Source organism: Arachis hypogaea, chromosome 5 (assembly GCF_003086295.3).
Source record: "Arachis hypogaea cultivar Tifrunner chromosome 5, arahy.Tifrunner.gnm2.J5K5, whole genome shotgun sequence".
NCBI classification, from domain to species: Eukaryota; Viridiplantae; Streptophyta; class Magnoliopsida; order Fabales; family Fabaceae; genus Arachis; species Arachis hypogaea.
In genome coordinates, this window is record NC_092040.1 from 8,603,993 (window position 1) to 8,614,006 (window position 10,014).

Sequence of the window (10,014 nt, forward strand, 5' to 3'; positions counted from 1 at the left end):
TTTTTGGAGTAGTTCCATCTTTATTGGTGGATAACTGCTCCCTTTATTTTAGGAGTTTGCTGAGATCTATCTTTTAAATGAGATAGAGATAATAGAAAAGATTTGAGGAGACGGTTAGTTATTTGAGTAAATAAGACTGAACTTTCGTATCGTGTCCGACCTCTTAAGAGGTCGGGTAAGTAAGAGAGTCTATTTTTAATGGACTTTTATCCTTAATGAGTATGACTTTGTATTTTGAATTAGGATATGAATACATGTATAATCAAACTAATTTATAAGTCAATAAATTAAATTTAACTAAGTTCAAGCACAACTTTTTTAATATATGAGTTTAGATTTAGATTTAAGTACAACTGATAAGTCCATTAGCTTAATATTAGCTTAATTTATCGAGCTATTAACTTATCGAACTTCAATTGGAATTCAATATTTTTTCTGTCCTAATAATGTGGGATTCCAATTTTTTTACCTTTTGATTACTTAAGAGACTAGATAATAAGCTAGTAGGCCAAACTCATATGGTTAACAATATTTTACTTAGCATATAATTAATAATATCAATTTTACTTTTCATCTCTTAAAAAAAGGAAGAGAATGAATGAGTATAGTTAGTAGATTTCCTTATTTTTCTTTTCTTATGTTAACTATATATTGATCATAAAATCTTTTAAAATATTATATATACACAAAAAATAATCATTAAATCGACCATCATGTGTTTAAAATGCATTAAAAACTAACCAAATCGATCAACTTGTATTTATGTATATTTATGGCGGGTGTGATTGATTTTAGAATATATATATATATATATATATATATATATATATATATATATATATATATATAAAATTTTTTTTGTATTTATATATACTATTATACATCTTTTTATTATATACTTTATATTTCACCGTATATTTTATATATGTAAAATAACTTTTAGTGAGCGATAATCTCCAGACTCGTGGTGGATGATGTTTTGACTTTGAGCAAATGTAGTATCGTTGAAAACTTTTAGTCATGTAACATGACTTGACTTGAATTTTTTGAGTTTAAATATTTTGAAAGAATACCAGTACCTAGTCATAGGATTTGGTAGTTAATATAGTATCTAATCAATCTCACGTAGAAGAATAATTATAAAATGTACTTCATCTAAATAACAAGAAAACCACACATTAAATTATGTTCATATATATTAGGCGACCAATATCTTTTTTTTGTATATGTCTTTTATTTGAGTTAACATTAGTCAACTCTCAACCTCTTTTTTTTAACTAAAAGTATTGGCCGCTAGCGTTCTCTCGTTTAAATTCTTTTGATTTAATAATCAAATCTAAATATATAATTAAGTAAATCATGTTCATGATTAACGACAATGGTAAGTAAATGATAGAAAATGTGGGTTATGGAGTGTGTGACCATAGTTTTTATATCGGTTTTGATAAATGGTTCGATAACTAAGTCATTAAAATGGAAAGAGTTTGAGACAAAGTGACTTGCTTTTTCTGTTTTTATTTGTGTTAATTGTGAATGTTCTACATAAAATGGTTAGAGAGACAGTCAGAAATTGGTGAATTTAACTATTGATAGTTGGGAGAAACAGTATAGAATTGTCACATCTTGAATTTGCTTATAATACTATTCTATTTTGTCCACCGAAAGAAGACACTGAAGAATTACAAGTGGCTCTTGCGATGCTTTGAGTTGATGTCAGGACTAAGTATTAATTTTGATAAGTCCAATTTGATTTCAATCAATTGTGAGGAGCAGTGGGTACAGCGTATGTGTAGCTTGTTGGGTTGTAAGAAAGGAACCCTTCTAGTTAAATACCTTGGAATCCCCTTAGGAGCAAATCTGAGGTTGGTAAAGATCTGGAAGCCTATAATCAACAAGGTGGAGGACAAACTCAGCTTTTGGAAAGCTAATATGCTAAAAAAACTTGTAAAGTTAGTGCTTATCAAATCAGTTTTAAATAGCTTGCCATTGTATTATTTGAGTTTATATAAGATGCCAAAGGCTGTTGCTGAGAAATTGATCTCATTACAGAGAAGATTCCTATGGAGCAATGAGGATGGTAGGAATGGTATGGCATTAATTAGTGAGATAAAAATTGGTACAGGCTCCTAAAAAGATAGGTGGGTTGGAAATTGTGGATTCTATAGTTCGTAACACTTCACTGTTGTTTAAGTGGTGGTGGCGGTTTGCAAAGGAAGAGTGCCCGTTGTGGAAGAAGGTGGTTTGCTCTTGTAATAATCTGAATTCGAATGAGCTACTGTCCACTCAAGTGCTACCCACTAGAGGAGGTCCATGGAAAGATATTTGCTAGATATGATCAAGGAGCAACATATAAGGAATAAGATGATTATAGGCTTGTCCATAGAAATTGGTGACGGGCGACAGACTCGGTTCTGGGAGGATGTATGGTTATGTTGTGGAGCTTTGAAAGATTGGTTCCCCAAGCTTTTCTCTATTTCAAACCAATGTGGATCGGTTATAGGCGATTGTGAGTTTTGAGATGGGTTAGAGTGGATTTGGAACTTCGAATGGAGGCGAGAGCTTTTTCAGTGGGAGTTGGATCTTCTGAGTCAATTACATGAGGCTTTGATACCTGTGAAGCTAGTAAATAACAGAGAGGATAGAGTTGTGTGGAAATATAATAGACTATGTATTTTTTCAACTAACTCATTTGTGCAAGTGTTGCAGGAGGAAATACTTCCAGAGGATATAACCAGTTACAGCTTCACTAAAACCATCTGAAAAGGTTTAGTTTCGCAAAGAGTGGAGCTGTTTGCTTGGTTTGTCTTAATAGGTAGGGTGAATACAAAGGAAAGACTGAGTCGATTTGGGATTATTAGTCAGGATGATACTGGTTGTGTTTTATGTAACAAGGATGTTGAATAGGTCCATCACTTTTTTCTTGGCTGTGATTTTACTTGGCAGGTGTGGAGTGCGTAGATATATGTGTTTGGCCGACAGTGGTCTTTTCCGGGTTCGACAAAGGAACATTTTCTTAGCTGGACAGAAAAGCCCCATAGAAAAGAGGATCAAAAGCAGTGGTTGATGTGTTTCTGTGCGATCATTTGGAACATTTGGTTCGAAAAGAATAGGAGGATATTTCACAATAAGAGCAAAGGTGTAGAAGAAATCATCAACATGACCTTGCTTTGCTGCAAAGAGTGGAGAGGTGTGAATCTCTTGTGTTGTTGATGGCTATGCCGGAGATGACATGGGAATTTTTTTATTTTTGTTGTTGTGTTCACTCTTTTAGTTGTCTGTATGTTTTGTTTGTTTGGTTCTGGTTGCTCTATTTTAGTGTATTAAACTCTTTTGTTTAAAAAAATGATAGAAATTTTTAATACTCTTTTATTCGTTCATAATATAAGTTACGTTTGGTCAATCAGTCAGTGTTTTATTATTCAACTTACATATATCAATTTCGTATTTCTTTAAAGAGAAAGTCATTATAGTGTTTATAATCGTACTATTCACACACATAGTAATTAATTATAGGGTTAAGTTCGATTTTGGTCCCCAACGTAGAGGCCGAAAATCGATTTCGTCCCCAACTTTTTTTTGCTACAAAATAGTCCCTAAAGTTTCAGTTTGTTTTAAAATCATCCTTTTTACCAATTTTATTTTTTATTACCAAACTACTCCTCATTAAAAAAATTATAAAATAAAATAAATATAAAAAATAAAAAAAGCAAAGAAAGGGATACAGATTGCAGAGAAAGAAAGGGGGGAGTTGGGGCGCGAGAAAGGGGGGAGGGGGGAAGGGGAGGGGGAGGGAAGGGAAGCCGCACCGCCGCACCGCCATACCGCCGCACCACCCCACCGTCGCACCGCCGTCCTGCCGCCTGTGATCCGCCACTACTTCTCCTCTTCACCCTCACCGGCCGCTTCTTCTGTGAACTGGATTTTTTTGTCAAATTTCTGAATTTTTTATGAAATATTGTTGTTATTGAATTTGGCTTGAATTTGGAATATTGTTGGATCGGGGGAGAGGAAGAGGGAGGGTTATGCGAAGAGAAACGGGGGGAGGGAGAGGAAAGGGAAGAAGGGGGAGGGAGGGGTGTTGAGGAAGAAGAGGGGAGGAGTTTTATGCATAAAGTAAAGGGAAAAGGGGGAAGGGGTTATGCGAAGGTAGAAGGGGGTTCGGGAAGAAGAGGGGGAAGGGTCTTCACCGTTGCTGCCGCCGTTCTTCGCCGCCGCCACCACTGCTCTTCTTTGCTCGATGGCCGTTGCTCGTCATCGTTTGGGTGGCTCGCCGAATTCTGCTTCTGCTTCCATCATTCTTCTTCTTCTTTTTTCATTATGCTTCTATTATATTTGTTGATTTTTTATTATTGTTGTTTCTGGTTGATTCTGATTGTGATTGATTATATTGTTTTATTGTTATTGTTGTTGTTCTGTTTCTGTTTTTGCTCATGCTTCTTCTCTTTCTACTTGATTCTATTGTTGATTCTTTGGTGATTTATTGTTGTTGTTGTTGTTGTTCTGCTGCTGCTTTTGTTTGATTAATTATTATTGTTGTTTTTGGTTCTGTTTCTGCTTGTGCGTGCTTCTGCATAATTTTGGGGAAGAAGGGGAAGAAGAGGGGAGAGAGGGAGGGAGGGAGGGGTATTTTCGTCCGAAGGACGATTTTAAAATAAACTAAAATCTTGGGGACCATTTTGTAGCAAAAAAAAATTGGGGACGAAATCGATTTTTGACCTCTATATTGGAGACCAAAATCAAACTTAACCCTTAATTATAAGCATAAAATATGACATTAGTATATTAACATAATAAATTTTTATTAAATAATAATATCTTTATAGATATACTCAATTTTTATTTAGTTTAAAGTTTCTGAATATTGAGAGTAGTACAACTATTTTAACTAGTAATAATCAACAACAGTCCAATGTATTAGTAACAGCCCAAAGTATAAAGCAGCCCAATGAGTCCATAACAGCCCATTAGCTAATACCTCTTAAAAATAGTGTGTAGATGTATAAAAAAGAATCACGCACACAACCTTAACAAAACTGATCCCTTTTTATACACCCACACTTGTTAACTATTCTTATGATGATATGCTGCACAAATTCAGAAAATCAATCAACAACATAGCTCAAGCAAATCTCACAGTCTTCTTTTGCATATTTTTTAAATACTGGAAGAGGATATAGTGGTAGACGGGGCCGTAGAAGCAAGTTTTAGCGAAGTGGATGATCTTTCTATATCTCACCAAGATTCCAATATAAGGTATGTAACAGATTTGGATATACTGCATGGCATTGTTCTAATTGATTTAATCAAATATCCCACCACCTTCACAAAACTTGCAAATCAATTAACCTACACAATTTCATAATTCTGCCCCATTAATACAATTGTTCCAAACACTACATCTTTTCTTAAACCACCACCACCTCCTTCATCTTTTTATTTTCCTACTGCCTACATAGCTGCTCTAGGATCTATTGCTGACTTCTCGTGGTATCCAGATACCGGTACTTCTCACCACGTTACTCTTGATTCATCTTCTTTTATCACATCTTTAGATTATTCAAGCCTTGACCAAGTTCAGATTGGGAATGGCTTAGGTTTGCATATATCTAAAATTGGTACTTCTTTATTATATGCTTATGATTCTAATAAATATTTCAGATTATAATAATTAATTTATTCTCCAAAAATTACCAAATGTCTTATTAGTGTCTCCAAATTTACTGAAGATAATGATGTTTATTTTCAATTTTATGTTTATGTGTGTTTTGTTAAATACCAGCAAACTGACAAAATTATTTTTCAAGGACATAGACAGGGTGGTATTTACAGATTTTTCAATGTTACATTTTCTAATTTTTCTCTAGATTCTTTACAACCTTGTGCTTTTATTTTTTCCAAAGTTTTTTGGACTTGTGACATAAAAGACTTGGTCATACAACTAAAAAAAATGTACTCATCATTCTATCAAGTTGTAATATTGACATGGACAAGAATAAAAATACTTTGTTTCCTGATGTGTGTGAAAATCATATGCATCCTAAAATGCGTAAATTGCTTTTTAATTCCTTACTTACTGTCTATAATGCACCTCTTCAACTTGTTTACTCTTATATTTGAGGTCTAGCACCCATTGTATCACACTTAGAATTTTGTTATTATGTTACTTTTATTGATTTATATTCTCGGTATACTTTTTTTTACTTGTCTCTAAATTTCAAGTTCTGTTAGCTTGCAAATAGTTTAAACAGTAAATGGAAAATCTTACAGACCATAAAATAAAAGCTTTTTAGTCTAATAATGATGGAAAATACACTTATCATCAGTTCAGTCAATTCCTAACCAATGAAGACATTATTCAAAGGTTTAGTTGTCCTTACACTCCAGAACAAAATGGCTGGGCTGGGAGAAAACATAGGCACCTCTTTGAAATGAGTCTTGCCATGTTATCTATAGCCTTTATGCCGTTTATTTTCTGGGATGAGGCTATTTTAACAGCTACTAGCTTAATTAATCGTATCCTGACTCCGATTTTAGACAACAAATCTTCTTATGACACCTTGTTTAACACTGTACCTGATTATATTTCTCTAAGAATTTTTGGTAGTAACTATTTTTCTCTTTTAAGGCCTTACAACAAAATAAAGTTAGATTTTAGATCTCATAAATGTGTCTTTTTTGGTTATGACTCAAACTCAAAAAACTACAAATATCTTAAACCTTATGATAAAATTTATACCACAAGACATATTCAATTTGATGAAACCTTATTTCCTGATAAAAACTATTTATTAAAACTAATAAGAATGACTCTTCTAAAGATTTTGATAAATCTAGTTCTTTTAATCATTTTATTCCTAGTAGGTTTTGCTTTAGGCTCTTCATCTCACAGTTCTTCTATTTCAAATATTCAGTATACTAATCATAATCCTAGAGATGTTAATAGTCATAATCCAAGTATTACTACTAATTCTAATTCTATACAATGTGATATTGAAACACAACATCCTATTTTCATTTTTGAGATATAAATTTGTCCTCTGCCTATTGACTCTAATAATAATAATAATAATAATAATAATAATAATAATAATAATTTTGCACTCGTTCCTACATCTGCAGATGCTTTTATATTTCTTAAACCTTAAAATCGGCATTCTATGTTCATTAGATCTAAAACTGAAAATTGTAAATCTAAAACCTTAATTAGTAATGTTGATTTAAATATTTTACATGAAATACCTCCTAAAACACCTAGTGGAGTATGATACCTTAATCAGAAATATGATACCTTAATCAAAAACCATACTTAGTTATTGAAATATTAGTTGTTTTTCATTAACAAAATGCTATACAAAAGGAGTATGATACCTTAATCAAAAATCATACTTGGACACTTGTGTCGAAACCTCAAAATGAGCTTCCACCAATCTGAAAACTTTGATTTTGAACAAGTGTTTAGTCCTGTTATTGGGCCTGTCACCATTCGAATTATGTTAAGTATAGTTCTATCTAAAGACTGGTTTATAAGACAATTAGATTTTAATAATATTTTTTTAATGATGATTTACATGAAACTATATATATGCATCAATTTACTGGTTTCTCTCGTGATTCTAACAGTTTAGTGTGTAAATTAAATAAAATCCTTTATAGCCTCAAGCAGGTTCCAAGAGAATAATTTCTAAAATTTAGCAATACTCTAAATAGGTTTGGTTTTGTTAGTATTAAGTCTGATACATCTTTATTCATCAAACATGACTCTTATTATGTCATTTATTCTATGTTATGTTATGACATTATCATCACTGGTAATGATTCGTTTGAAATTGATGTTATAATACAAAAATTAAATAAGATTTTTACTCTAAAAGATTTGGGAGAGTTATCCTACTTTCTTGGTATTGAGGCTCATAAAACTGAAACTGGATAGTTTCATTTATCTTAAACTAAATATATTAAAGACCTACTGTCTAATTAAATTAGGAATGAGTGCAAGAAGTTCTATGCCTACTCTTATGATCTTCTCTTTGCAGTTACTGTCTACAGGTTTAAAACAATTTGAGGATCTGAAGCTCTTCAGATATGTTATAGGTACATTACAGTATGTTACCATCACAAGGCCTGGCCTGAATTTTGCTGTGAAAAAAAGTTTCTCAATTCATGCACAGCCCTTTACTTGCTTACTGAAAGGCTGTGAAAAAGATTTTAAGATACCTTCAAGGAACATAAGAACATAGTTTGCTCTTACATAAATGCAACAACTATATGTTGTATGGTTTTTCTGATTCTGACTGGGCAGCAAATTTTGAGGATCGGAGGTCTGTTTTGGATTATTGTGTCTTTTTCGGAACTAATTTGGTTACTTGATCTTGTAGGAAACAAACAACTATAAGTAGGTCTTCAACTGAGTCAAAATTTTGAAGCCTGACCTGTGAAGCAGAGATTACATAGGTGAACAATTTGCTATCTGAGTTGAAAATTACATTAACTACTGCTCCATCAATATTTTGTGACAATTTAAGCATTGTTTTACTCACTGTAAATTCAGTCTTATATGACAAAATAAAACATTTTCAATTAGATATCCAAGTTATTTGAGAAAAAATCAACAATAAATCATTACAAGTTGTACATATTTTTGGAATTGAACAAATTACTGATATTTTAATAAAAACTTTGCTAATAACTATTTGTGAGAGACTCAAAGACAAACTCAGAGTTATTCCAAAGAACTACTATTTTAACTAATAATAGTCAATAATAGTCCAATATATCAGCAATAGCCCAAAGTGTAAGCCTAACTAGTAATAGTCAACAGCAGCTCAATGAGTCAGCAGCAGTCCATCAATTAATACCTCTTAACAATAGTTAACACAAGTGTGGGTATATAAAAAGAGATCAATTTTGTTAAGATTGTGTATGTGATTCCTTTTCATTCTGTAAACGTTTTTTTCTCCTTGAATAAAAATTACTCCATTAATTCATCAAGATTCTCCTTTCTTTCTTTTTTGTTACTGATTCTTATTTTTTTATCACTTATTCTTGTTGTTCTGTATTGCTTAACTTTTGCCAATTTTTCTTTTTCTTTTACTGAATATACATATAAAAAACTCAAGAAAAAATTATCATAAATTACAATATCTTTTAGAAATGTAAATAATTTATTATCATATTCGTAATTTAATTTCCCAAAAAACTTTATTAACCTTGTAGATCTCAAATAAAGTTATTCATGTTAAAACTATGTATAATTAATAATAAAAGAGTAATATATTAAAAAAATTATTTAAACATATTAATAATTAATTTGATGTATTGATAATATAAAAAATTACTTGATTATCTAACAACAACTAAATTTATGCGTTAAAATAATGTTTTAAATAATAAATTTAAAAATGAGTTTTCTTTTACTAATTTGACAATACACAATTGAATAAATATATGAAATTGTTCTATATTATTCATACGAAAATAATCCGATACATGTACTATTTAGATATGTTATTACAAATCTATTCTTACGGTGGTAGTCTATTATTTCTCATAAGCTAATTAAGCAGAAATAGAAGAATAAATGAAAAATAAGGAGGGAAGAGAGATTTGAAATTGAAAGGTTTGGGGTGCATGGCATGTAAGCATATGCATGTAAAGTTTGGAAGGAGGCAGTTGGGAAGTGAATAATGTTCCACGTGGGTATGAAGGGGGCCAAAACTAGCATGAAAAGAAGAGAATAGGCAGAGGGCACAAGATCCAAGAAGAATGGTATAGCGTGACGCCATTCTAAATATTAGTGTTAATGTTTGTGCCCATTTGGCACTTCCTTCTTTAATATTCCATCTTTCAATCATCAACACTATTCAACTTCCTCTTCTAAATACATTACCCTCACCTTTCTCACTGACACCAATTTCACCAATTTTAGAACTTTTCACTATCAACCAACCCCCTCTTTCAATATGACATGGCATGCATTGGCCCCTACCCCCTACCACCCCAGCTATCTCTCTTCTC

General features: G+C 32.0%; 1 long non-coding RNA gene across 1 annotated transcript; it reads left to right on the forward strand.

Annotated features, from left to right (window-relative positions):
• The first annotated feature begins 5,046 nt into the window (after positions 1-5,046).
• LOC140184552 (uncharacterized) lies at positions 5,047-9,214 on the forward strand. Its single transcript, XR_011881618.1, has 3 exons — positions 5,047-5,253; positions 8,034-8,091; positions 8,376-9,214. It is a non-coding gene; the product is annotated as an uncharacterized lncRNA (long non-coding RNA).
• The last annotated feature ends 800 nt before the right edge of the window (positions 9,215-10,014 follow it).